General features: G+C 37.1%; 1 long non-coding RNA gene across 1 annotated transcript; it reads right to left on the bottom strand.

Moving 5' to 3' along the window:
* Positions 1 to 1167: 1167 nt before the first annotated feature.
* On the bottom strand, positions 1168 to 2468 carry LOC132899300 (uncharacterized). Its single transcript, XR_009656677.1, has 3 exons — positions 1976 to 2468; positions 1675 to 1816; positions 1168 to 1382 (listed from the first exon to the last, which is right to left on the bottom strand). It is a non-coding gene; the product is annotated as an uncharacterized LOC132899300 (long non-coding RNA).
* Between the last annotated feature and the right edge of the window lie 5088 nt (positions 2469 to 7556).

The following is a 7556-nucleotide window of genomic DNA, read 5'->3' as shown; positions in this document are numbered from 1 at the left end:
ATTTTTGTCAACCTGGAACGATCATCACTGAACAGAGGTGGGTGTCTATGACATCTTTTATCAGCCACCTACAATGCAGCCATCAGCATTCTGATTCGGATTCTATGATGATCCATGAGAGGATAAATACTTGATACCCCCTATTAGTCAGACAGAACTGAGGATGCCTTTCGGATGAGAGGCGAAACGTCTTCAAGAATCTTCAAGCAAGTCCAGTTGCTTTCTTCTACCAATCACAGATTACTATGTACCTGGATGACTGAGATTCTTCACAGATATATTACAGAGCAACCTGTAAATTTTACAATTTAAAACCGTTATCCTTTACAAAATAACATAAAAATTACATGCTAAACTGGTAAATTCAACATCCCTTTTCAGCCAAATTAGCATGACTATGCCTTTATTAAAGCCATTTTTTCCTGTTCAATTTACATTGCGGTGGTTGCTTATTTTACATCTAACCCCATTCAATTTTACTGAAAAAAAAATCAGACATAAGGCATTATTAAACGGTAAAAGGCTCATTATAAGACAGTAATTTTACTGAATTTTTCTGCTTATTTTATTAAAAGGTTGTGTTTCATGTAATATATTTTGTAGTATTAATAGCAATGTTTTGTAGTGAAATTAACATCTACATGCTATCATTGAATTCTTTAAGGAATGTCTTCATTAAATGAGTAGTAAATATAGACAGACTCACAGACACACCAAGACTCACAAACAGACTCACAGGCAAACATACCAACACAAACTCTGACACAATGTCAAACAAAGATTTTCATTTGTAACGTTTACTGTTAAAACAAAAGAACTAAGCCACCTCAAGAAAACTGTGACTGGGACACAGATAAATTGTTTTTTTTTTCTTATACATTAAAAGGTAGCTTGAACGCTTCTATATTTGATGGTTACATTTAAACTGCACTTTCTTTTTATGTTTGACTTTTACCATATATGTGAAGAGAACTGTAACCTGTGGTATGCAGCAACTTTTAAAAAACAAATACAATACCAACTTGTCATTTCAAACCCCCATTTTATTATTTCGACAAGGTATGCAAAATACTTTTCAAAAAATTTTGAACAGTTGTGTGTGTTTTTCTTAATTTTAAACTAAAGAAAAAAATATTTCCTTTTCCTCTTGAAAAAAAAAACATTTGGAATAAGGCCTTGAATATAAAGAAACACACGTGCAACCAGACTGTCACAACTTCAAACCAATATTTTAATATGTAACATAATAATGCAAGCTTAAGTAACTAAGCAACCATAAGAAACCTTCTTGGATCAAGGTGAGGACTCTGGGGTTCAAGTGTAGACAGGAACTGCTGCTCTTCTCCACTTCCATGCCCTCTGTGTTGATGGAGAAGTAGTATCTTGGAAAACAGAAGAAAAACAGACAAATATATGAATGACAAAATACACAGACTTACAGACACACTGAGACTCACAAACACACAGACGCACACATAGACACTGACAGACTGACTCACAGATGCACTAAGACTCACAGACACAGACTTACATGCACACTCACAAACACAATCAAACTCACAACTTCAAACAAAGATTTTCATCTGTAATGTTTACTGTTAAAGTTTAAAGAACTAACCCACCCATAGAAAAGTTTTATCTGTGACTAGGACATCACCACAAACCATGGCTTACTTGAGTCCATATTCAGATGTCCTGCCACTCATGATCTGAAAGGTCTTGGATCAAGGTGAGGACTCTGGGGTTCACGTGTAGACAGGAGGTACTGGTCTTCTCTACTTTCGACCCCTTCTCAGGATTTATGGAGAAAAAGCACCTTGGGAAACAGAAGAAAAACAGACAAAATGTATTAATGATAAAGTAACTTCCAAAACAACAACAATAAAATCACATCAAGCAACTTTTTTTTACTTTTTTGTTGTTGTTACAGTTCAATACAGAGAAAATGTTGGCTGAACAATCCAAAATAACACACCTCTGCAGGAATTCTAGGGTGGATGCCAGCTCGGATGGATAATGGATGTTGAAGCTGTAGTAGCTTCCAAACATCATACATATTGACGACACAAAGGAGGGGATGTTCTCTTGAACAATGGTTCTGTCAACACTGAGCATAAACCGCGTGGAAGTAAAGCAGGATCACCCTAAAAAAGAAGGAATCACACTCAAATGTAAGTGAAACGAATGGCTGGGCTCCTGACACTTTTCAGGGCACAGACAGACCCACATACTGATTCACAGACACACACACAGACATACAGACAGACAGACACATGATTTATACAGTTCACAATAACAAAAACACCACAGACAATAATGGTAGGAGTTAAGGGGAGCTTGTCCATCTGGACTTCCCTTGCCAGACAGGTGTCCTCCACATTAGAAAGCATCATCTCTTCCCTTTCCTCAAAATAGGCCATCAGCAGCAGGACCATTTCTTTCACATCTTCGGAGCAGCCGCTTGATCTGAATCTCTAACACAATCACAGATTTTAGTGACATCATCATCTGTTAGACTCGTCATCTTTTAAAAGTGAACGAAGATTACTTAAAGTGTAATCCTGTCCTAACTCATGCAGATTTTGCATCTCTTCAACAATAGTCTGTATTGTTGAAGCTGGGAGAAGGAGCTGCCCTTGCAATCTTAGATAGAATAAACAAATGTTCCTGAGGAAGGTCTCACTGAAATTCTGTGGGAATTCACTGTTTTCACTAGTCGGTGGATCTGGTGAGATTTGGGAAGCATCCTTACATACAGTGCCAGGAGACTGAGACACTGTTTCCATATACATATCATTTATGTTTTCCACGGAACATGCTCTGTGTTTGCGTGACATATAAGCAGTGAAAGATGATTTCTTAGTGAACACATTTTTACAACCAGTTATAGGACATGATACAGCTTGCCCTTCAACTACATGTTCTTTCAAATGGTGTAGGAGCTCTTTTACAGTATGAAACTGGCGCGCACAACGAAATGGCGCATTTCAAATCTGTGACAACTGCTCTACTGATCATGCCCTTTTCCACCAAAGCAGTTCCAGGGCTGGTTCGGGGCCAGTGCTTAGTTTGGAACCGGGTTTTCTGTTTCCACTGACAAAGAACTGGCTCTGGGGCCAGAAAAACCGGTTCCAGGCTAGCACCAGCTCTTTGCTGGGCCAGAGGAAAGAACCGCTTACGTCAGTGGGGGGTGGGGTGGGGGTGGGGAGTTGTTAAGACCAACAACAATCGCAAGACCGCGAAAGGTCGCCATTTTTAAGCGCCGAGAAGCAGCAGCTGTAAAGTAGCGTCCAATGACAGAAGAGTTCACAAATGGTGCTGCTCTGTGATTGGTCCCTGCAGTTTGAAAAATGCTATGCTAAGCTGTGAAATAGATCTCAGTTCTCAACAAGTTTATATTGATTCTAGACTTCATGTTATACTAGTTACAGCATTTAACTGGAAATCACAACATATGAATTTGTAAAATGCTATAGGCTGCAGTTTATTTCAGTTATTTAAAACAAGCCATATTGTAATTTTAACTGTTCAAATATGACAATTTTTCTATGTTTATAATACAGTAACATAAATTCTACAAGGAAATATGATCCTTTTCACATATACTAAGTGTAAAATTAACAATTATTCATTGTTCTGTTTTTTTTTTTTTTTTTACAATATATTGCTTTAAATTATACACTGATTCATTGTTTTTCTTGTTACAGATTTTTGATGTCATGATTTTATGGCATCTTAATGTTAATTTCACAGACATTTATCTGGATTTAATAATCACAGACGTTAAATGTTATTTTTACACTGCTAAAATGTAAAAAAAAAATTATGTTGTTGTGAAGGATACAACTTTTCTCTGTAGAAAATACAAAAATGTGTGTTTTCCACAATAAAATACAATATTATTTGCAATTTTTTTATTTTAAAATTTACAATAATTTTCAGTTCGACATTATACAACATCATACTGGTAAATAAACAAAATATCACTGTATTTTGCTTTACAGAATTTTTGTCATTATTTCACAGAATTTTACTGTTGATTTTACTGACGTTTTTAACAGTGTAGTGTACATGCTGCACAAAGAGATTCTGTCACGTCTGCCAAGTTATGTCTACAGACCTTTTTTTTTTTTTTTTGCTTAGTTGACTTGAACACTGTCTAATTTTCTGACTGCTGCTTTGCATATGGTTTTGCAAAAAAGGCTACAGGGCTATTAGCTTAGCTGGATTAAAATGTATTCTCCAAGTCAAGTATGTTGCCTCATTCAGAGTCTATAAGTGTGGACGAAAGTCCAAGAGTGTCACACCTGCATTATGAGCCCCATAAGTGTCTTAAATGACCATGACTAAATAACTATTGTCCTTCACCTTGAGGTTTATAAGGAACTGACAAAACCCGTTTGTTACCTAATGATCAAGACTTATTTCAGACAGAACAATATCTCTCTCAATTCTTTTTCAACTTAGGTTACAAGAAAACACCTCCTTGTCAGTTTGATGTGTTCCATGACTTCAGTCACGAGTTCTATTTAGGCAAGTTGCATTCTGTTAATACAAGCTAAAACAGTACAACATGTCACTTGTCATTCCATTATAGCCTGCTGAAGTTGACAGGTTTCATCGTAAAATGCAACTTTCAAATCCGCATTCTGTACATGCCTTTAAATGATAAGATCTTTCTCAAGACATTAACATTCAAAACAAAGTCATATGATACAGATATCTTTAAATGCTGTCCTTCAGCATCATATGATTGCCTCCCAGATCACCATCACCTCCTCATAATGTTGCTGTCTGCCACATGCTGTCAAAATCAGCTGATAAGCTTACATTCCTTTCTGTCATCTCAGCATCACCTGATCATTTGTGACCAGGTTCCCCAAAAGAGTACATTCCAGGCCCTGCTACTTACTTACACCAAGTTGCAAGATGACTATTTAGAACAATGACTATATTGAGTGACTTGATTATTGTGTCATGAAGAAATGCTGAAATGCATTGTTGGTTGTTCATTTTCATATTTTATAATTTAGAGTAGTGGTTCTCAAAGTGGAGTTTGGGGATGCCCATGATTTTTTTGTTTGTTTAAATTTTGTTATAGTCATGGAAATCACAAAACACCATCCATCCATCCATCCATTTATCTGTAGCTGCTTATCCTGTGCAGGGTCACAGGTAGGCTGGAGCCTATCCCAGCTGACTATGGGCAAGAGGCGGGATACACCCTGGATAAGTCGCCAGGTCATCGCAGGGCTGGAAATCACAAAACATCTTAATCAAAATTCTCGTCTCGTCTAGTCTTCTTCCGCTTTATCCGGGGCCGGGTCGCGGAGGCAGCAGTCTAAGCATGGAAGCCCAAACTTCCCTTTCCCCAGACACCTTGGCCAGCTCCTCGGGAAGAACACCGAGGCGTTCCCAGGCCAGCCGAGAGACATAGTCCCTCCAGCGTGTCCTGGGTCTTCCCCGGGGCCTCCTCCCAGGGGGACCTTTGCTTAATCAAAATTATTATATTTATTGAGTTCTTATAGACTCTTTCACCAGCAACTTAAATTAAATAAATGTAATCCAAACCTCAGTAGCTCAAAAGCAAATTACAATACCGTTAAAAAGTTTGGGGTCACCCAGACAATTTTGTGTTTTCCATGAAAAGTCACACTTTTATTTACCACCATAAGTTGTAAAATGAATAGAAAATATAGTCAAGACATTTTTCTGGCCATTTTGAGCATTTAATCGACCCCACAAATATGATGCTCCAGAAACTCAATCTGCTCAAAGGTAGGTCAGTTTTATAGCTTCTCTAAAGAGCTAAACTGTTTTCAGCTGTGCTAACATGATTGTACAAGGGTTTTCTAATCATCCATTAGCCTTCTGAGGCAATGAGCAAGTGTACCATTAGAACACTGGAGTGATAGTTGCTGGAAATGGGCCTCTATACACCTATGTAGATATTGCACCAAAAACCAGACATTTGCAGCTAGAATAGTCATTTACCACATTAGCAATGTATAGAGTGTATTTCTGATTAGTTTAAAGTGATCTTCATTGAAAAGAACAGTGCTTTTCTTTCAAAAATAAGAAAATTTCAAAGTGACCCCAAACTTTTGAACAGTAGTGTATATATCAAGTTGATGTTATAAATAACATCAACTTGAACCGAATGTGTTTTGTCAGTAGAAAGGACCTCTGATTTGGAAGAATGCCTAAATCTAATTCAGCAATATGTGTTGCAGTTTACACTGGCCTCTTTTTTCAAAATATGTTCTTGATTTTTCCATAAATAATTATATCTAAAAATATATATTATTGTCAAGCAAATTTTCAGTGAGTTGTGGGTGGATTCAGAATGGATTTTACACTCAGGTTGCATGGGTGTCTATGTAATAATCTCTGCTCCAAGCTGTACCTGGCAACAGATATGGTGTATGTACCTAATAAAATATGACAATGCCTAAAATGTAGGTTTGTTCAATAAACTGGCAACTTAGTGTAAAGAAGTTATTGTGTGTGTTGTATCAGGTTCAGGTTGTGATGGTTTAATCTGGCTTTGGCTGCTGTGAGCGTGCAAACTTCCTCCAGCAGAGATCCAATACAGCAACATAAATTTGTCTGTTTTGGATTTATTGAAAAAGAGGTGTAACTGCATTATGAAAACAGTCCCTCTGGGTGAAAAATAATGATATGTCATTTAATCTATTTCAACAATTGATTGCAACAAATTTGCTTTAATGAAACTCACCTACATGCTCTTACTGGCTAGAAACATATTATAATTGAATCCATTTGACAAATGATTTTATCCAAAATACCTTTTTGTCCCCTTTGGTGTCCTATACCGAGAGTTTACATAGATATGTTTTTCTGCTAAGGTTACAAGTTGTTCCCTGTGTCATATTTGCTTTGATTTCAGTGCTTAAGTGGCAGGTTTAATCATTTCAGTTTTGTACTCATTATCTGCTTTATGTGCTAATTAATGCTTGGCATTCCCTATGGTCTAGGATGACATAAGGATTTTTTATTATTATTTTTTTTTTACATGTACATATGTTGCTATAATGCACTAGAATGTTTTGTATATTTAAGATGAATTTTGTGTTTATGGCTCATAATGTATTAAGCCCATTGTCACAGGTTTTTGAATTAAATTTTTTGAAAAGTTATTTTTCATATTGCTTTAGTTAAGTGCAGACATTTTTTTTTTAGTTCCATCTTCTTCACAGTATTCATTCCTGGCCATCCTCCATCCTTTCACATCTCAAATCCTGTCTTCCCCCCACCCTGGACCTCCACCAAGTTGCCTACTGCAAGAACAGGAGCACAGAAGATGAAGTCTCCATCACACTGCACTCTGTCCTCTCGCACCTGGACAATGACAACACATACGCCAGAATGCTGTTCATAGACTTTAGTTCAGCATTTAACACTGTCATCCCCTCTAAGCTCATCACTAAACTCACAGATCTGGGCGTCAGTGCTCCTATCTGCAACTGGTTGTTGGATTTTCTAACTAACAGGCCCCAACATGTTTGTTTAGACCACCACTGCTCCTCCACCCT

Source organism: Neoarius graeffei, chromosome 15 (assembly GCF_027579695.1).
Source record: "Neoarius graeffei isolate fNeoGra1 chromosome 15, fNeoGra1.pri, whole genome shotgun sequence".
In the NCBI taxonomy this organism is placed as follows: Eukaryota; Metazoa; Chordata; class Actinopteri; order Siluriformes; family Ariidae; genus Neoarius; species Neoarius graeffei.
This window is presented reverse-complemented; position numbering and strand designations above follow the sequence as displayed.